Consider the following 22,104-nt stretch of genomic DNA (forward strand, 5'->3'; position numbering starts at 1 on the left):
CATTAGGTCTAACCCCAACCTCATTCATCACACAAGCATGGCATGCCATTGTTAATCATGTTTATTTAAATACTAACAAATGAAACATAGCATATATTGTTAACTCAACTTGTGATTTGGATTTCCATTTGCCTTATGTTATGCTTAACAACTTCTTTAAAGAAACACACCATAAAAGTAATTATTACTCAAACCAAGGAATAAGGGTTTAAAGAGAAAATTAATTCTATCTTTGTATAACAAAACTACACCTATTTTTGTTATACAAAATAGCTAAATAAATTCCTAATATTTATAAGTATGTTGTGGGCCTCAAATCTAAAACTCCAATGAATATGGTGCACCAATTTGGAATTCAAATTTCAAACCAAATTTGAATTCAAACAAAGGAGAAGAAAAGAAAAATAGAAAAAGGAAAAGTCTAAGCAAGCCCAAGCAACCAACCGGCCCAGACTCACCCTCCTGGCTTCGCTGGCCCACGCACAGCCGCAGCAGGCCAGCCCATGAGCTCGCGCAGGCCTAGTAAGCCAGCCAGCGCGTTGCTCACGCCCACATGCCTCCCCGCCTTCCCTTGCTGCTGCTGCCACATGGGCCCCGCACGTCAGCCACCCCCGTCCACAGTGTCGTCTTCCTCCCCCACGCCGCTCACGCCTCTTACCAAGCCCCGATAGCCCTAGCAGTAGCGGGCCAGGGGTCACACCTGGGGCATGGCCCTGTCTCCTTGGCGCCGCGCCCACGCAACCACTCGCGGCCGTTGGATGCAAGCTCGCACCTCCGATCGCCCTAGATCCCCATCCGCCGATCATCGGGCTCCACCGTTCCCCGATCGGCTATAAAGCCCTGGCCCTGGTGCCCTGAGCTCTCAACACCCCGCCGCCACTTTGTGGCCATCCCGTGCACACCCGAACCAGAGAAGGGTGAGGAAGAAGGAAGGGAGAGGGAGGAGGAAGAGGGAGGTGCCATCGGAACACCTCCAAAGCCGCCGGAGCAGGAGCCGACGCCACGACGCTGCACAACACTGCGCTGCTTTTGGAGCTACACGGCCACAACTCGCCACTGCGTCACCATCCAATCTTCCACGACACCTACGGTGAGCGCCCGACTATCCCCTGCTTGCCGCCGGACTTTGCTACTCCGGCCATGGCGCTCCATACCATGAGCGCGTAGGCCAAGGCCATCTCTGGCCTCTAAGCACACAAGCACAGCACACTCACACGCACACACGTGACCACCTCTGAGCCCTTGGACGCCGTAGCAGAGCGCGTGCACGCCGCGCTCACGATGCCACCATCATGTCATGCACCACCACTCGCGCACCCGGCCGCCTCGCCGAACTAGAACGTGGCCGTAGAGGATCACAGTGACGTCTGGAGGACAGCCGCGTAGACCGAGTCATCGATAGCCGACCGCAGCACCCCGACCACGAGCACTGAACCACCGGTCGAAGTTCCGCCGTGCACCACCACCGTGGCCAGGACCACTGGAAGCGCCTGGAGCTTCCTTGACTCAACCGCCCCATTCACCGGAAGCACGGGGAGCTAACGCGCCCTGCCAAGCAAGCTTCCAACCACCACATCGCCCTGTCCGTGACTCGCCGACGAGCACCGCCACGCCGATCCACCGTTCGCCGTGGCCAGAGCCCTGGGAAGCCTTAACCGTCAGCCGACCCCCACCATCATAGTCACCACGGCATGAGGGAACTTTTCCCCTCCTCAATTGGACACCAGCGCCACCGTGGGGGCTCACCCAATGAGCTTGCCACCGGCAGGAGCACGGCCGTGGGAGAAACAGGGGAAATTCCCCTCGCCGGCCACCCGCGCATGAACCCGGTGCTCATAGACCATGCCCGAGGAAAGAGTGGTGGACTTGGTCCACCATGCACCCTGCCTTAGGTCCATAGACTAGCGCCTCTTGGTCCACCATGAGCCACGCTCACGCCCACAGCCTGGAAACGAAGCCCAGTAGAGGCCCAAGGACGTGACGTGGCAGCGCCACAGCATGCCACGTGGCGGGCCAAAGCCCAGCCCGTATCCAGGCCCAACCGGCCCAGTTTGGACTAGGCCCGTATTGACCATTGATCGGTCAACATTGACCATTGACCTAGCCCCACATGTCAATGGCACAGACACTCTGGACCCACATGTCAGATGCTGACGTCATGCTGACGTCACACGGGACCCACACGTCAGAAGCCAACACAGCCGGGGTGACGTCATGCTGACGTCACAATGACATCAGCTGCTGACGTCAGCAGCCCTGGCCCCACACGTCAGTGACCCTGACCGTTGACCGTTGACCGTTGACCGTTGACTCGCCCGTTGACTTATGTTGACTTTGACCGGACCCACAGGTCAGTGACCCAAGAGCCCCTGTACCCACCTGTCGGAACTGATGACGTTGATGACGTCATGCTGACGTCAGCATGCCACGTGGACCAGTCACAGCGCGACACGTGTCAGCCTAGGATTAATTCGGCCTTTTCCATTTTCAGAAATGATTTAAACTTCAGAAATTCATAACTAACTCATACGACCTTAGAAAAGTATGAAACCAGGACCAAAATTCATCTAAAATCGAGCTTTACGCAATGAACCCATGTTTGAGTGTATTTGGATCTTTTGAATTTTCATTGCTTCTTTGTGCTATTCTATAGACGTTGCTAACGCGACTATAATGCGATCGTTGCAGACTCGGAGGAGAACCTGACGGACAAGGATCATGAGTACCGTGAGGAGAACGTAGACAACTACACTGAAGGTGCCACATCCCACCCAATCTCGTAGCACCTATTATGCATGGCTAATATAGAACTGCTATTGCTTTACTTTACTGTTATAATCATACTATGATAGGACTTGCATGGTAGTATGCTTACTTGGTGGCCTTTACCTTGACGCAACCTTACCCCTGCATACCCTGCTATTAGGCTAGACACACGCTTGCTGCTATATTTCATTGCTCATACTTCTACTACGCTTATACTACATTGACGCGTGGTGGAAACTGGTGTTATCTGGACTATGGGGAGAGTGTTGCGTGTGTGACTTGAGTGTGTGGAGGGTGAGGGTTGTGTCGACCAAGTTGGAGTATACGATGAGCCTAGGGCAAGTCATGCCGTGTGGTGCTACCTGGGCACCCCTGGAATGGATACCTATGGTGGGTAAATGGTATATGAGGTGGCCCTGGGTGTGAACCTGTGATGGGAGGAGCCCAGGGTGGAGGTGCTATGGTGGCACGATAAATGGAAACCCTAATGAAGACATTCTGGCTTGGTTAACCCTAAGGATTTACTAGTACTCAGATTCACCAGGAAGCCTTACGTACCACTCGCCCTATATGGTGCGGGACGGCCGGACTACTTGGTAGGATACTGCCACTACTGCTAGGTTGATAGCGGACAGTGTAAGGAGGTACGGGGCATGGAGGATTTCCCCCACACCCTTCCGAGACTTCATGGAGACCTTGTGGACCCGGCTCATGACTCACAGTTTCAGCCACCCTAGACTAGACTTGGGGTGTACCAGGGCTGAATGGTAGAGTGGCATTATCCTAGGCTAGCAAGTGGCCGGAATCAGCCCAGTTGACGATGGTCAGTGAGGAAGGTAGATCTTGTGGTTATGTAAAACCTCTGCAGAGTGTATGGTTGATCGATCGATACATGTGCCGACTTGTCAGCTATGGACCTTTCCTGGGTTTCACTTAAACTAGATAGTGAGATGAGTCCTTCTCTTCTTCCCCTGTGAGAGAGTGTCGGTCGTAGCCAGGGGCTACGGGCCTTGAGACAGTGCCGAGAGGGAGTTGGCCTGTCGACTAAGCGATGGTATGGTGATGGTGTGGAGATGGTGGTATATCGATCCTAGGATCGAAACCTGGCTCGGGGAAGGGAATGGGGTGGATGGTGTGTGGGAATGGTGTTAAAACTTGACCAACTATTATTATATACTTGATATGCTACTGCATAGAAAACCCCAGCCTCATAGGTTCCTTTTGATTATATCCGACATGCATCCAATTTCCACAAAGCAAAGCTCATAGGGTGGGATTGGCCAGTACAAATCGTACTGATAAATTTTGGCACATAGGTTCTGCTGAGGAGTATAGCTCTGAGGAGTTTGACGGATAAGGGGTTCATGCCTACCCTCGAGTTTGGCGATCTTATCTTCAAGCTGTTCTGAATGAATGCTACTTTTGATTCCGCCAATGCGGTGATGTAATAAATTATGTAATTCCGCACTATTTGTACTCTGATATTATCGTTGTATGGATGTGGTATTCGACTGGAAATTTGGGTAATATGATCTACAATGGTCTTATTACACTATGACTCTGTGGATTTCCCTTCGCGGAAATCAGGTCGCTTCAGATCAGTTACAAAAATATCAGAATCCAGCACTCTGTGGTACTCTTCTTACATCCTTGTCCTCTAGTGAAACTAATCCAAGACTTAGACTTGCATCAACAATTTCTAATGCTCTCTTATTGGGCATTGCCTCATGGATGGAGGTAGAGCAACCATGACATTGTTCTCTTTATTACGCTTTGCCTGGCCTAGCCACTGGAATGCAGCTTTACTTGTATCCGCTTGCTATGTCTAAAACAAACGTGTCCCATTATAGTTAAGTGCAAAAGGGAAATAACCCAAAACCATACAGGTTGAATTCAGTCCTCTCACCTCCATGGTGAGTATGAGCTTAACAAAATTCATCAGCATCGCCCAATTTTTCATCATCCGATAACTTTGCAATCACAAAACCCAAATAAATTGATACACCAATGGCTGGTATTTTGTAACAAGGCCAATGTTATGCAAATCTAGTTTAAGAAGACTAACGTTGGCAGTAGAGGAGTCCTCCATTGGCAGTAACACCGGTGATCTGGACATCTCCCTTAGCGCCCTCTCTTGATCAAGCCAAACACGATTGAAAAAGGGGGAAATTATGGGTCTTGAGGTAGCAATGGAAGCTAAGATGGTTGGGATCCAGAACTGCAGGATCGAATCCAGACATTGAGTTCCTTCAGCGTAGTAGGGACTCCCCCCATTCCAAGCCATGCATATCGATTCTGTAAGCTGTCCTCGAGCTAAAACAGGATATGCACATCACGGTTCGATAGAAAAAGAACGCAAAATCACATTCCAAGAAGGAAACCACTGTCAGTATGCTGCTTAATCAGAGGGAGACAAATAAAGCAAAGATCAGATGCTCTAGAGTGGGGTGGCTGTGTACACAATGGGGCTAGGCACAGGCGGCGAGCCGAAGGTGGACCCGGAGAGGCTCACCCCAGGTGGCATCATGGACATGTGTGCCACCGTGTCCGCCTTGGGTGACCTCCTCGCCCTCGCGTTGTACGACAACTGGCCCTGGGCGTTCGACTTCCGAGCGCTCGAGATGGAGGCGGTCGTGTTCCATGCGACTGACCCATCCTGCAGCGCCGTTGTGGCCACGCGCGCAGGCGCAGACGCGGCGGCTACGGCCGTGGAGACGTCGTGGACATGTGCCCCGCCATGTCCGCCTTGGGCGACCTCCTTGCCATCGTGTCGTACGATGAGTAGCTCTGGGTGTTCGACTTTCGTGCGCTTGAGACAAAGGTGGCCATGTCCCGCGCGGCCGACCCACGCCCACGTCGAGGTCCCGGATGAAGTCCTTGAGCACCTCCACACCGGCCACGAGCCCCTCGCAAGAAACGGAATTCGCAGCATGGTCTGGCTGGAGATGGAGGGGTAGGGGAGGGGGAGGCAGCGGAAGAGGGGTGGTCACTGATGTCGGAGAGACGACCAACGACTGCGGTGGTGATAGGGTCATGGAGCTCATCGGGGCTGGGGTTGCAGGGGGAAGGAGGGAGGAGCAGAGGGGGGAGGCCGGCGGGGGAGGAGCCGGTGCCGATGATGAGGTGGAGCTCGTCTGGCTAGGGTTGGAGGCGGTGGGGTCGGTTGCCTGTGCGACTAAGAAATAGAGATGGGGATGGGATGAGAACTGAAGATGGAGACGGGATGGGAGCCATACCGAGCGTACAAATGTTCCTGGTCGGTGAATTGTTTTTATCTAATGGTAAGGAGGAGATGCATTAAATGTGTCCACCTGCCCGACCTGTTTTTATGTTATGATAGCATGGAGTGGAGGCATTAAATGTGTCCACCTGCTTTCGACCCACCCTGCGTAGGTGGAGATGTCCAGTGCTTTCAAATTTATCGAGTAAATTTCTGGATAGCTTAGGGAGGCACTCGTGCATGTATGGAAATTTACTGCCTAGTATCTATTGATAGTAAATTTATTAATGTAAAAGGAGAAGTCATATGTGATGTAAATTCCTCCTGTCATAGTTACTTTTTTATGTAAAGGACACGTGAAAGCACAGTGATGTAAATCCCCCTACCGTAGTAACTTTTTGCATGTAAAGTACACCTACAGTTATATTGTCCTTGCATGCATGGTCATTCAATTTTTCATCTACTTCATTGAATGCGTCCACTTGCTTCATCTATCCACTGCCGAATGCATAGAGGAAGGCTGGTTGTGCCACGCTTTATCTAAGTCATGAAATTTTTATCTAACGCACTAACTAAATGGAACATACGTGGACACACTGGGAGGCCCCCTAGACGGCGTGCCTTCATATCTCTAATTTTTCATCTACTTCATTGAATGCGTCCACTTGCTTCATCTATCCACTGCCGAATGCATGGAGGAAGGCTGGTTGTGATGCGCTTCATCTGAGTTATGGAATTTCTATCTAACGCATCAATTTTTCATCTACTTCATTGAATGCGTCCACTTGCTTCATCTATCCACTGCTGAATGCATAGAGGAAGGCTGGTTGTGCCACGTTTCATCTAAGTCGTGAAATTTTTATCTAACGCACTAACTAAATGGAACATACGTGGACACACTGGGAGGCCCCCTAGACGGCGTGCCTTCATATCTCTAATTTTTCATCTACTTCATTGAATGCGTCCACTTGCTTCATCTATCCACTGCCGAATGCATGGAGGAAGGCTGGTTGTGACGAGCTTCATCTGAGTTATGGAATTTCTATCTAACGCATCAATTTTTCATCTACTTCATTGAATGCGTCCACTTGCTTCATCTATCCACTGCCGAATGCATAGAGGAAGGCTAGTTGTGCCACGTTTCATCTAAGTCGTGAAATTTTTATCTAACGCACTAACTAAATGGAACATACGTGGACACACTAGGAGGCCCCCTAGACGGCGTGCCTTCATATCTCTAATTTTTCATCTACTTCATTGAATGCGTCCACTTGCTTCATCTATCCACTGCCGAATGCATGGAGGAAGGCTGGTTGTGATGCGCTTCATCTGAGTTGTGGAATTTCTATCTAATGCACCAACTAAATGGAACATACGTGGACACCTTGAAAAGCCACACGGCGTGCCTTCATATCTCTAATTGCCCGTGGCTTACGCTAGCTATTCAAATAGCACGTTGTAGGATGAATGAAGGGGAGTCACTAGAGGAGGGGGTATACATTTGGCTCTGTGCGGCTGTGCGTGCCCGGTCATGGGCATACTCCTACTATGGCCCGTGGCTTATGCTAGCTATTCAAATAGCACGTTGTAGGATGAATGAAGGGGAGTCACTAGGGGCGTGTTTGCGACCCTATACCTGGCCGGCCTGGCTAGCCCAACTGGCCCAGGCCTGGGCAGGCCTGCCCCAAGTGGTGCAACAACTCTTGTTTGCGCCTGTGTACCCAGTGAGCCCGGCTCAGGCGAGGCTGTGTTTGTCATCGAAGAGGCAGCCGGGCAGAGAGGCTAACCGCCACCAACTGCCACACCGAGATAGTGTTTGTCATTTGGCTGTGGTCGGCTAGGCCCATAACAACAAACAGAAATGGACATGAATGAAAGGAGAATGAGGTTGCTCTTCCATAACCGTTACAACAATAAATCAAAGTTTCAGCATGAAATAGTTGGCCTCAGACATGCTAATTTAACAATTCATGGCATTACTGGCTACATGGGATAATCAAAGTCAGTAAAGAAGAACAGAAGCATGGGTCAGTCAAGTTTTGAAGCCAACAAACGAAAAAGTTCACAGAAACAGATAAGAGGCAGCAAAATGATATGTAGCCAGCTAATGCATCGATCCATTGTGTCATCATTGGCCAAAATACAACATTTAATAGTTTGGCAAGCCGAGAAGGGCAACAAGTTAACAGAAAGCATGTAGCCAGCTAATGCAGTCATCCTATTGTGTCATCATCGGCCTAATTAAAACAACAGCTATGGCACATGAACAGCTTGAGTGATAGACCAACTACAACCATAAACAAGATCAAGATGACAGCATTTTTGCAACAGCCTTGCAGCCCAGGTGAATGAGGATAGATTTTAGAACCTTGACCTGTCACCAGTTCATGGGATGCTGATGCATCCCCATGAGGGGCATGAATTGGTAACAGCAAGGGTTCTTAAGGTACCCTTGCATTAAAATCTCTAAGAGCATCATCATAGTTGTTGTACTTCTGATAGATAGCCCCTTCTTCCCTAAGCACTTGCTTAGCACACTCATACCATGTAAAATAAATCACAGGTTTCTTCCCTTCAAAGACCACATAGCAGGGAGGCATTCTCTAAAACCAACCAAATGTAGAACATGTAAGTGGTCTGAATGACATGCCTTAGTCAACCATTTAGTTTGAATGATGGTGAACATCATCGGCAACTTGATAAAAAAATTAGCCTCAGCTGTTTTTTTCCTTGTTTAGTCATTGGTGGCTACCAAGAATTGTAAGAACCAAATAAAGAAGCAAATAAACAACAGTTGCACTCACTGCCATCAGCCATCACAAGAGGATGTTGTTGCTGTGGAGTACAACTGTGCATAAGTGTAGAATGGAAGGATAGGCAAATAAAGAAGAAAGCACAACAACAAAACCATCAAAACAAGAATAAGGTAGCCACCTCAAGTTTGTTTTATGCATCATAGGCCTTTAAATCCCACAGTTACCACCAGAGGCATAAACAACAAAAATAGGCAACTAGTTATCAAATAAAAAGTAGCCAACAGAGGCTACAAATAAGTTTCTTACAATACCAAGTTCAGCCCAACAGCCAAGGGCTCCAATGTTTCCAAATCCTTGCCTATTGTTAGCCACCCTCCTTGGCAAACTACACCATCAAGGTCAGGTGTCAAAAGAACAAGCAGACTACACAAAAGGTCCTGTTGTCAAAAGAAGAGAGAGTGGGTGAGGGGGGTGGAGGAACTATACATCTCTACAGTCAACCCCCTCCTGGCCTTCTAGCCCTTCATGTGTAGTGGAACTACACATAGTAGTTTTTGGCCAGGAAGGTCCTAAGCCAAAGGGCCCTGTGGGCATCACTCATGTTCACAAAGCCCCTGCCTTGGGCCTTGTTGTCTAGGAGGAAGGTGTAGGCAACAATAAGTGCCTCCTCACTGAAGCCAGGCATCTCCATCACAACAAGGTACAGATTGGCATCAACATGGGCAGGTCCAGTCTCCCTAAGAGCATTGGCCACATTGTTCACAGCATCTGACATGTTAGTCAACATGAGCATCTCCTCCTCAGAGAAGTTCCCTCTCTTCCTCTTTGGGCCAGCAGCTGAGGAGGTAGGAAGCAGTTCAGTGGCCTTGCTATCCCCTCCCTGTTCACTGGGAACTGTGGTGTGGGTCAAAGGAGGACCATCAGCCTTGGCACCAACACTGTCAGCCTGGTTCTACCCTAAGGCTTCACCAGACCCAAGTGCAAACTTGCCTGTGGCCATGGCATTAGCAAAGATAGCCTCCATCTCAGTGTAGAACCTAATAGGGCAGTTAAGAAACTCTGCATCTTTAGGATGGTCCTGCAGAGTTGGGCAAATGTAGTTTAAGAAAGGAAAATGTAGGTAGTCAAGGCAAAGACGAGATCAAACTGCTACCTTGCAGTGGCCAAGGTAGTGCTCTTGCTCAAGCATGATAGCATGAGCTTGGTCATCCCAAAGAGCAGCACTAAGGTCCTTCAACTTGCTCACCCTAGCCCATTTCTGCCTCCACTTCCTCAAGTGGTTGTACACTTGAGTTAGGCTAACAACCTCCCCACAGAACTGCTTGAGGGCTTTGGCCACAGAATTCACATCTTTGTCCTTGAAAACCTTCTCATGCCTGCTACCATCACTAACAAGGGCAGCCATCCTCCTTAGCACAAAGCCAGAGGTGGTGTTGGTCCACCTCATTGCCCTCACAGCCCCATTCCCAGCTATAGGAGCAGCAACATCAACAGGGTTTGCTGCACCTGGAGCAGCACCAGCACCAGCACCAGCTGCAACAGGGGCAGCAGCACTAGCACCAGCACCAGCTACAATAGGGGCAGAACCATCATTGATGAGCTGCTCCATCACTAAAGTACCAGCAACAAACCCACCCTCAAATGCACCTAAATCCATCCTAGGACTGGCATGTAATGAAATCAACAACAGAATTAGTCAAGAACAGACTGACAACAATATTAACAGTTGTATGAACTAACCATAGACTGACAGATCATGAAGAACAGAATGTTTCAAGAACAGAATGAATGAAGCATAAAATTGGTCTCAGCTTTGTCCACCAAATTATTACATCACCATGACACACACATGAGTTCCATAGCAGGGTACAGAAACTAAATTCAAGAACATATTACATCAACTAGTGTTTGTTCCCCTCCCTTCCCACATAGCATTGCAAATGGCATCTGTTATTTCAGCCATGTCAACAGAGTCTTGGTCCAGATGGGCTGGGGGCAGGTTGGTTGGATCAACAGAAGTAGTGAAACCTTCCTCATCAGGCACTACTTCATCAATGCCAAAACCTAGGATCCAGTTATGCAAAATGGCACAGGCAACTACAAGCTTCACTTGTGTCCTATACTTGTGGAAGGGTTTGTTGTCCAAGATCCTAAACCTACCCTTCAGTGCACCTATAGCCCTCTCCACAGTCACTCTAAGTGATGAGTGCCTAAGGTTGTAGAGCTCCCTTGCATTGGTGGGCCTGTTCCTTGGGCCATACTCAGACAAATGGTACCTAACCCCCCTGTAGGGAGGTAGGAAACCATTTTTGCATGCATACCCAGCATCTACCAAGAACATTTTACCTACACAAGACATCTACTGTGAGAGTGTGTGTTAATAGGCCATGGAATATGTAATTAGTGTTGGTGTGCAATTACCTTCTGGCAAACTCAAGCCATCTTCCCTGGCTACAGCATCTGCCAAAACAGTTGCATCATGGGCAGAGCCCTCCCAGCCAGCCAGGACATAAGTGAATTTCAGATCACAATTCACAGCTACCATCACATTTTGGGTGGGATCCTTTTTCCTACCCCTAAAAGCTTGTTGCATGCGCCTAGGAACCCTTGCTAGGAAATGAGTGCCATCTATAAAGCCAATGACATCCTAAAAAGCATGGGTCAGTCATTGCAACAGGTCTAATGTAACTAATGAACCCAGGGTATACAATTACCTTAAAATATGGATTCCATGTATGGCTTCCAAGAATCTTTGGATGAGTGGTAGTGCTAGCTGGCTTTATCATTTCATTCCTAAGCTCACCCACAACATACAACACCTGATGGAAGTGCTTGTGGACAGTTTGGATGGACCTCCTAAAGGACTGGTGGACAACCCTAAATCTTTGGTTGTGCCCTACAACATGTAAAAACATGGCAACCTGCTCTTCTACTGACACCCCCTCCCTATCAGTGACAAGACTCCTCTCTCTAAAAGTTCTCACTAACTTAAAAAAAGCAACTCTCTTCATCCTAATCATAGAAATACACTCTGAATCAGTGGAATTGTATCATTCTCAGTGTTCTCTGTCTGTGCTGTTCATTTTCATCCCTAATCAGGGCTAGTGCTATAGGATCAGGCAGTGGGGTTTCAGGTTCAGGGGTTTTCCTTTTCAGCCTAGTGGATACAAAGGTAACCATAACAATAGTCAAGGCAGCTGCCTTCCTACACAGCATGTCACGGCTCAAAGACAGATCCATCTACAAGCATGTAAAAATGTAACATGATTTCAGCTTAATGTACCCTGCTAGGCATCAACATGAATGTGAAATGAATGCATGCCAACAAAAGCACGGCTGCATCTTGTATGTGATGCCTCCCAGTACTAAATGTGGACAACATCATCGACCAATGATGGAACAAAAAACTCAGAGCAATAGTAATCAGAAACAGATCAACATCCCTAACAGATCAAGAACAAGGTACAAGTAACACTAACAACTGCATCAAACAGTTATGAACAGCAAGGTACAATACAAATCTAAAATAGATCAACAACCCTAACAGATCACGAGCCCAACAGATCAAGAACAGCAAGGTACAAGTAATCCTAATAGGAGCATGAAGCAGTTATAACAAGTATGAAACCCTAACATATCATGAACAGCAACGAACAAGAAACCCTAATAGGTTCAAGAAGCACCACAAAAAAGAAGATTGGGGGTCGATTTCACCTTGGCTCGGGGTCCAAACAACGGAGAGGAGGCAGATCTGGAAGTAGAGGATGCAGATCGGGAAAAAGACGAAGCAGATGCGGACGGAGAAGAAGAGGAACACCGCTGCCACGGAGTCCCAGCAGCAGCCGGAGCGGGGACGCGGCGAAGAAACTCGGCGCCGGTGACCTAACCCACAACCAGCTGAAGGTCGCCGCCGCCGCCACGCACCACAACTCACCGCCGGTCTCTCACGAGGGAGGTGGAAGAGCAAGCACCGAGTGGAAGGAGAGAGTGGAGAGTGGGAACCCGTATATAAAGGCCGGCGAAATCGCCGCCATTTCGCTTCGCGCGCGGCGGCCAGAGCGGGAGCGGAGAGCGGGGACGCGCACGAAGACGTTTCCCCTTCCCGCCAGAGCCCGCGCGAGCCACCCCGCCACCGCCCAAAATCGCCCGCGTGCGTCGCAGACGAGCTCGGCTCCGAAGAAACGAGGGTTTCAGTTGTTTCTAGAGAGCCAGACGGAGAGGTCGAGTGTTGCTCTGCGAAGCCAGGCTCGCTTGCGGGCCATCGACCACAAACATGGCAACTTGTAGCCCACGGGCGCAGCCGGGCCTCCGGGACAGGGTCGCAAACGCGCCCTAGAGGAGGGGGTATACATTTGGCTCTGTGCGGCTGTGCGTGCCCGGTCATGGGCATACTCCTACTATGGCAGGTTTTGTCCGATCGATTTTATTGTTTGAAAAAAAAAGCTAATAGGGTCAAAACCCCGGCCATATGAGATGGTTTAATGCTGTGCACACAGGGATTCGAACCGTGGTTGCTAGCTCAACTCTAACACGAGCTGGCCAACCAGGCTCGAGCCCGCTTTCATCGATTTTATTGTTCGTGTGCTATTTCGTTATGTGGTGCTACTTTAACACACACACTCTTTACAGTGTGGATACGCTCTCTTGTCTCAACCTTTTCCCTTCTCCTGATGAGCCAATCGTTTCATCATCTATTAAAACACACACGTGCGTTGAACCATACAACTTATTTTGTGGCCACTTGAATCCATGCATACAACTTCATTTATCTATATCTAATATTAAAGATCTAAAATTTCATCCGATTTTCGTCCATCACCTCATTCTACTACTATTTTCCAATCTAAATGCATAGTTTTTAAGTTCCGAATCAGAGGAGTTTGTGACGGAGCCCATCACTACTACTTTTTTTTTAATTCCTTGTCTTTGGTGGGTTTAATGTGTATCTCACTGCAAAGTTTATAGTATCGAATGCTATAGGTTCTATGCTTCTAGATACAGATTAGAGTTGAACAAGGACTCGTAGAAGATTGAGATCCAATTGTGAGCAACTCCAGCAGAACCCCTACTTAAGCCCCATAGCTAAATATGGGTGCTCAAACAAAAAATCGTGCTCCAGCAGGGCCCCTACTCGAGCCCCAAATTTGGCTAGGCACCCAAATCCTCCCCTTAGACTCCATTCTTGTTGGCTCATGTCCAGGCCCCCTATCCTGCTGTTGGCTCCATTGGTTCCCCAGCGCTCACATGGAACTCCACCCGATTCCGTCTCCCTCGACGCTCCGCCTCCGTCTTCCTCCCCCGCGGCTACCCTAGTCCCTCCCCTTCGCCAGCTCCCCTTCTCCCATGCGGCTAGCGCCCCTCCCTCGCCATGCGAATCTTTCGTGCCAACGTGTGGCATCCGAAGCCTCACGACGTGCCTGACCGAGCCGATGCGAACCCTTCGACGCTCCTCCTCCCCCTCCCCACCCCCTTCCCGCCCGAAGCCTCCCTCCCTGACCGTTTGCCTATGACGACCCTGGCCGAGCGGGAGCAGCTCAGCAGCTCGAGCGCATTGCTCCGCTGCGCGGGTGCATTGCCCCAGCCGCACGAGCGCGTTGCTCCGCCACACCTCCATGCCGTTTGTGTGTGGAGAGGTTGAGGGAAGAAAGGTCTGACTCAATGACGTGTGGGTCCCCTATGTCATTGGTTGTTGATATGGATTTGGAGGCCTTTGTTTAGGGGTTGCTGCCGGAGTGGAAGAAATTTGTTGGGCCAACAAAATTAGGGGTGAGCACCCAAATCCAAAATAGGGCCCCTGATTTGGGGGCCCCTGCTGGAGTTGCTCTTAGGTAGTGTTTGGTCGAGAGACACAAGGTAGAATAGGATGGTCCTATCTTTGTTTTATGGGACAGGATGACCCCAGTTTTTTGCCATTTTTTGTTTGGTTGAAGAGGGATGGGAATTGGGACCAACCTGTTTTCTATTTTGTCTGGAGATATCAAAAGTGAGATCAACTACTTACAGGTGGGGCCCATTTGTTAGTTTTTCTCTTTTCTTCATCTTCTCCTTATCGCTTCTGTCGTGCCTCTTTCCGCCTGCGCCCTGCAAGGCTACGCGTATGGCGGCGAGTTCCCCGTGCGTACGGCGGTGGCATGGCTGGCCCCCAGAGGTCATGCTCTCGCAACGGCGGCAAGGCCGAAGCCTACCTGTGCGCTTGCAGGGCTAGCCACGTGATAGCGGCGCTAGCTGGACCTCACTCACTCGGCAGTGCCAAGATCCCATGTCTCCTCTTCCCGTGACATCAGCCGCGCGATGGCAAGGCTGGATCCACCCGCGCGCTCGTAGGGCTAGGCTACGCAGTGGCGCCAGACCTCGCTCGTGCTTCTTCCTCCTGTACTCCTTCATGCATACGCGCGTGCGCCACCACATCTTCCTCGCTCGCGCGGCATGAGTGGTGGCAGGGGTGACCGCGTGGCATGGCCGGTGCTGGAGCTCACCCGCCTGCGCCACCGCTTGCTATCCCACTTGTGTCCGTAGCTACCTACGCTCGTCTTCCCCGTGCGCCCGTGAAAGCTCGTCCCAGTGAGGACGACTCTGTCCGTCGAAAAAGGAGGGACCAGAGTCATGGCATCAACAAAGCATATTCCTAGGTGGGATGGTCCTATCTCGGCCCTGTCTCTAAACAAACACTAGTAGAAGGTGGGATATCCCACTTGGGACGTTCATGTCCCTTGAACCAAACACTACCTTAATTGCTTACCATGCCTTTGAACCAAGCTATGCTTGTCATTTGCTTAGTTGTAAGGTTCACCTTTACATTCCTGTATAAAATGCTTTTATGCGAAACCAAATCAATCCTGGCAACTAAACCGAATGCATACTTCCTTGTACTATATTGGATAGGTACTGTGGAGTACATTTTAGTACTCGCCCTATGGTTATTTAAGATTTGCAGGCAGTGTAGCCTCGGCCTATGGGTTGTTCTATGCACCTGAGTCCGCCGAGGACCGGGAGTGGCAGGAGAACAGACGTTCCGTAGATGTGTGGAGGATGGCACATTCCACACATTGTATCTTAAAAACTGATGTTGTTTTAAAGACTTCCACTCGTACTCTAGATGGATGACTGTGTTATGTTGTGACTAAGTTAGGAACAACTTGATGTAAAACTTAACGTGCTCTTTTAATGTGATGTGAACTACATATGTGTTGTAATAATTCCTTTCCGCTACGTGATCCTAGATGAAGGTTGGTTCAAACATTGTGTACCAGGATAATCGATTAAGTGTTTTATCTAACTAATCTTAGAGGGTGTTTGGTTCGAGCTACTGAACTTTAGTAGCTATTAAACGGTTTAGTCACTTTTAGTAACTCCAGAGTTACTAGAGAGGACTAAAGTTTTTTTAATAGCTTTTAGTCATGGCGTTTAGTTAAAAAGTTACTAAAGTAACTAAAAGCTACTAAATTTAGTAGCTACTAGACGAACCAAACAGACCCTTAGTTAACGAAAGGTTACTTATGTGCAAAAAAAAAAAAAAGTTAACGAAAGACTACTTAGGTAGGTCATCTATTTAAAAGGGAGACGATCTTGACAACCAGCGGGACAGGTTCGATGAATTGTTTGGATCATTATTTTTTTTCGTCGTAGGATTTTGTTCATTGTCAATAGTGCGGTCACGCAACTTGGCCTGCATTCTTCCGTCGTACAGCTAGGGAAACGTGCGCGGCCTCCGTCCACGGACTCCACGCTCTACCTGCCCTCCATCCCCACACCCCCACGCCATCATAGCGCTAGTGCTCCAGGACATACCGACCCGTACTATTTATTAAATGCTGGGTAAGTTACCACTATGATTATTCCTGTATAGTAGACTTGGCTTGGTAGTAGCCAGCCAGCTCTAATGGAGAGGGAGCAAGAGCTGGACCTTGAGCTCACTCTCCTCTCCTCCGCCTGGGCTACGCAGGACGAGGCGCCCGGCTTCTTCCTCTGCACGTACTGCGGCCGCAAGTTCTGCACCTCGCAGGCGCTCGGCGGCCACCAGAACGCGCACAAGTACGAGCGCGCCCTAGCCAAGCGCCGCCGGGAGATCGCCGCCGCCTTGTGTAAGCACGGTGTTTCCGTGACGCGCGCTGGCTGGGTCGACACCGGGTCCAGCCCTAGGCCTGCCGGAGTCGTCCAAGTCACCGGATCTGAGCCTGATGCTGAGAGGGAGAGGCCAGTGGACGAGCTGGATTTATCCCTCAGGCTATGATTATTCCGGTGCCTTGGCAATCTGGCGGCCCGCTGCAACACGTTGAGCGCACAGAGGAGCTGGATTTATCCCTCAGGCTATGATCATTGGCTTCTCCCGAACCATGTACCTCCTCGATCTCCTTGGCTTGGCCTATTTACTATATATAATGTGATTGCTGTTTTCCCCCGGCACCTTTAAAATCGTCAGTGTGCTATTTGCATGTATTTGATTTTAATTTGTCCATGAGAAATTGTTTTTTTCTTTTGGATTTTATGTCAAGGAGTAGAAATAATTTATGAATTTACCCAGTGCGCTTCAGTTGTTTCTTCTTAATTAGGTGCATCTTCTTAGATGGGCGATTTAATTTTACCATTAATGCATTTGATTGAAATATTGTTCGAGGGTTTTTTTTCTTCTATTGTTTTCGTTCGCTTGTAGTGATTCAGGATTGTGCATATTGCCATATTCCATGTGAGACTTTGCTCACCTGATGAACAAGTTCTAGCTCTTGCAGCTTCATAAACCAAAGCCTTCTTGGTATATTTGTTGAAATCAGCAAGATTCTAATACAACATCCAGTTAGATATTGCTGAGATCATATTCAAGACAGCAATGAAAGAAGTAAATAATTGTAGATTGAATTATAGCAGTCCAAAACGTCATCGAATTCTGACCGGAGCAAGGGAGTATATTTCTCATGTGCACATCCAGCTGCTTCCTCTGAATTGTATTTGTATTGCTTTATAAGAACGTCAGAGTGATGAGTTTTAAGTATATTATTGCCATTTCATCAGATCCAAAAGCTAAGATAGCTAACTAGTTAGCTAATATCGCTGAATGATGTGGGAGATACTATTTACATGATTTAGCACCGCACTATTGCTGATGGAAGGGCAAACATTATATGTATTAAACAGTCATTCCACTGTGCTCTCCGTGTTTCTCATTCCTAAATTAAGGAATGAAGTGTTGTGCATATATGGTAGGATGATGGAGATCGAACACAGTTCTTTTATTGTTGAAGTAAATACAGTTTACATTCTGAGCATGTGCCAAGAATGGCAGCTAGCTAATGTTGCTGAATGCTGTGGGAGATACTATTTACATGATCTAGCACTGCACTATTGCTGATGGAAGGACAAACATTATATAGATTAAACAGTCATTCCACTGTTCTCTCCCTGTTTCTCATTCCCAAATTAAGGAAATGAGGTGTTGTGCATATATGTAGGATGATGGAGATCGAACACAGTTCTTTTGTTGTTGAAGTAAATACAGTTTACATTATTAGCATGTGCCAAGAATGTGGCCTCTGAGTAATGGATATTCGTTCTCACTACTACATAAATGAGATCTAGTCCCGGTTGGGAACCAGCTCTACTTCCGGTTTCCCAACCGGGACTAGCAATCCGGGACTAAAGGTGTTGTTCTTTAGTCCCGATTTTGCCATAACCGGGACTAAAGATCCTCCCAGCTTTAAAAAAAAATAATGCCTCCCACCGCTGCGCCCCGTAAGATTCGAACCCAAGACCTCATGCACTCACTAGTAGAGAACAGACATTTCATCCGAGGCCAAAATAGGCTCTAGTCCCGGCATTTTTTGCGTCCGGAACTAGAGAGACCTTTAGTCCCGGTTGGTGTCTCCAACCGGGACTAAAGGTCCCTGCCCAACGGCTACTGCGCTCGGCACAGTGGTAGGGGACCTTTAGTCCCGGTTAGAGACACCAACCGAGACTAAAGGTGGACCTTTACTCCCGGTTGGAGCCACCAACCGGGACTAAAAGTGCTTCAACCTTTAGTCCCGGTTGGTAACACCAATCGAAACTAAAGGGTGACCTTTTAGTCCGGGTTGGTATTACGAACCGGGACTAAAGGTCTCCCACCCGGGACTAAAGGTCCCTCACGGGTCAATTTAAAAGTAGGAGCGCAGAGGACTATGTCACATGTGGTGTGCAGTTGAGTTGGTAAGAAATCTATGCGTGATGAGAGATGTCTTGTGTTCGAATCCCACACAGCGCAAGCGAGGTCTCAAGAAATTCGTTTATTTTTTGTACTGAGGAGGGAGCTTTACTCCCAGTTATTGACCCGGGACTAAAGGGAAGCACCCTTTAGTCTCGGATTCTTACTCCCGGTTGGGAAACCGGGATTAAAAGGGGTTCCCAACCGGGAGTAGAGCCGGTCTCTCTACCAGTGACTGCCTCGCGCGTAGCTTACCACCCCACCTACACAACACATCTAACAATGGATGGGTTGCTTTCCTTTTGAACTAACCCAAATGGTCATTTAGTTCGGGTTGGTGTTACCAATCAGGACTAAATGGTCTATCTTTAGTCTGGGTTGGTATTACCAACCGGGACTAAAGGTTGGAGGACTTTTAGTCCCGGTTGGTGGCTCCAACCGGGAGTAAAGGTCCACCTTTAATCCCGGTTGGTGTCTCTAACCGGGACTAAAGGCCCCCTGCCACTGTGCCGAGCGCAGTAGCCGTTGGGCAAGGACCTTTAGTCCCGGTTGGAGACACCAACTGGGACTAAAGGCCTCTCTAGTCCCGGGGACAAAAAAAAAAATGCCAAAGCTAATGCCAAATTAGAACATCGTTGGTGTCTGTTTGTCTCCTTGCGTAGGGTTCTGAAATGCAAACCAACAAGTTCGTTATATGTGACAGGCCATACAAGCGAAGGTCAAATAGTAGACAGTAGTGGACAGTCAATAGTATTGATCTATCCATATCGTCTACAGAAGACATTATAGTAGACTACCTCTCCGATTCATATGCATTTTAGACAACCAGTTAGTCTGAAATTTTCTGCAATCTAGTTCAAACAAAATACCAACAATATTATACATTCTACACCTTCGTAGGAGCTAGTTTGACTTCAAGTAATATATGATTGGGTAACAGTGTAACATACTAAAACATACATTTTGTATCCCATCATATATATATCAAGGGCTGTTTTTCATACAATATATATATATTTATGTTATTCCATATTTTATCTTGCTACTGTCTAGTGGTCGAATACAAAGTCTCGGTTCTTAGCTCCTGATCATAGAAACAGTTGACAGTTCAGCAGATAATTAAAGGATGAAATAACATGCAGTACAAAATTTCAGGGAAAATAAATATATTCTGCAGATATATTATTTCATTTGCTTAATCTCATTTAATTTGAATATTGTTTTGAAGTACAAAAGTAGCCTATTAGGAAGTTAGATTCCTACTTAATTATCTATAAGATGGTGGATTTTAGAATTCCTGTGGTTTTTCCAGCTAGTTGATTTGACAAAATTAATATGGTATTCAGACGAAGAAGCACGAGAGAGAGAGGATTGTATACATCGAGTTCTAGAGGGATGGCTTGTTCTTCCGTGTTCATTCTGATCACTGTTATTATAAAATCGACATGATGGTTCATACTGAAGAAACCCAGATGATATATTTATGGAGTGCACTACGTCAGAATACTTCATCACTGTTGGTTCAAAATACCCCATCACTGTCAGATTTTGAACCGGCACAACCATACCGGTAGTGACGAGGGTAAGCTATCATTATCGATTCCTACAAACCGGCAGTGTTCTTCGACTTCACTGCCGGTTCTTTACACAACCGGCAATGTTCATTTCCACCAACACTGCCGGTTCATAAGACCACCCGATAGAGCTCAGTTCCAACAACACTGTCGGTTTGTGTTTCAACCGGCAGTGTTGTAGTAAGAATCACTGCCGGTTTGTGCAAGAACGGGCAGTGATGGCTAAGCCAACGCTGCCGGTTTGTGGCTCGAGCCATCAGTGCCATCACTGGTGGTTTTGTTGCTAACCGACAGTGATGTTGACGACAACACTGCCGGTTTTCTGATAACCGGCAGTAATGTCACGTTCGCAATTTATTGTTTTATAATTGATTTTAATTTATATTTTTTCGTGAAATCGGGTTTCGCTTTATATACGCTACGTAGACGATAGGTATATCAATATTAAACATTACAAATGTTACGGTTACAATTCAAATGTTTTTATCCACATCTCGACCCCTCAAAATAAAAAAGAAATATTCTTGGACTTCACACATGCTTCTCGGACTTCTTACAATAATCTGGCGAGCCGCTCTGGGCCATACTGTTCCTTGTACTTCACGGATTGTGCAATAGAAAATACTCCATCTTTTTTCAATACCTCAGCTAAGATGAATTTTGCCAGCTCCGATTGTAGTGCGATGATCTCCATGTCTAATAGCCTTTCGTGGTTATATTTTTTGCGCTGTCGTTCAAAAAAATAATATCCAAAGAGGAACAGTAAATCATTTTATTAAATTATTAACGGACATAAATAAAATGAGGATTATACATACCAACTTATTGGCTTCTTCCGATTTCCCATCGATGTAGCGAAGCATTGCTCACATTACATAAAACCCGCATTCATTATTTCCTGTTGGCTGTGATAGGTACTTCCCCTCTATTTCGACAACCTTGAATGGGACCAACTTTCCACCGATATGTCTTCTTCGGACACTGAGCAACATTAAAAGGAGAAACATTAGAAAGCGGTATGTGTGATTAGAAAATAATATGTTATTAAGATCGCTTACTAATTCAGCACTGCCACCGGTGCATCCAGATGATGAAATGGTTTTTTCTTTGAGTCCCACACCTCGATTAGATTTTTGGCAAGATTAACACAAATGAAGACAAAATGGTTGCTGCAATCACAGAATCCTAATTATCGAATAATCTTAACAAAAAAGAAGAATAAAATTAAAAGTCGAGAACACATACTCGCAGTTGTAGGCTAGAACTATGTGGGTTTTATTCTTCATCGTGAATTCATCGAAAACAGCAATCAATCTCTATTTCAGGTCTTCCACGTCACATCCATGGAGGCCTAGACATGTCCTCTCATTGACTCGCATGAGGTCCAAGAAGCCTATGTAATCTCATTTGCTTTTTAGAATACAAAATTTTGCTATACACCTACATAAAAATCATGGGAAGTGCTCAAAAGTTAACAATTTGTGTCTCGAGAGAGTAGTTAATTGTAATATTGTGCGTGTAGGGTACTTACATAGTCCACAACGTCAACATTTGAACATCGAGAGAGAGTTTCTGGTATAGCTGGAACAAGCACTCCCACTCGACATCGAACTTCTC

The 22,104-nt window shown here is 47.5% G+C and overlaps 1 protein-coding gene and 2 pseudogenes across 1 annotated transcript in view; 2 read left to right on the forward strand and 1 right to left on the reverse strand.

The window, feature by feature from the left end:
- Positions 1-22,104, forward strand: part of LOC136537125 (probable polyamine transporter At3g13620) — a 216,707-nt gene that overhangs the window by 109,275 nt on the left and 85,328 nt on the right. The window lies entirely within an intron of this gene.
- On the reverse strand, positions 10,640-11,922 carry LOC136513576 (protein ALP1-like; annotated as a pseudogene).
- On the forward strand, positions 16,611-17,296 carry LOC136530833 (uncharacterized; annotated as a pseudogene).

Source organism: Miscanthus floridulus, chromosome 2 (genome assembly GCF_019320115.1).
Source record: "Miscanthus floridulus cultivar M001 chromosome 2, ASM1932011v1, whole genome shotgun sequence".
NCBI classification, from domain to species: domain Eukaryota; kingdom Viridiplantae; phylum Streptophyta; class Magnoliopsida; order Poales; family Poaceae; genus Miscanthus; species Miscanthus floridulus.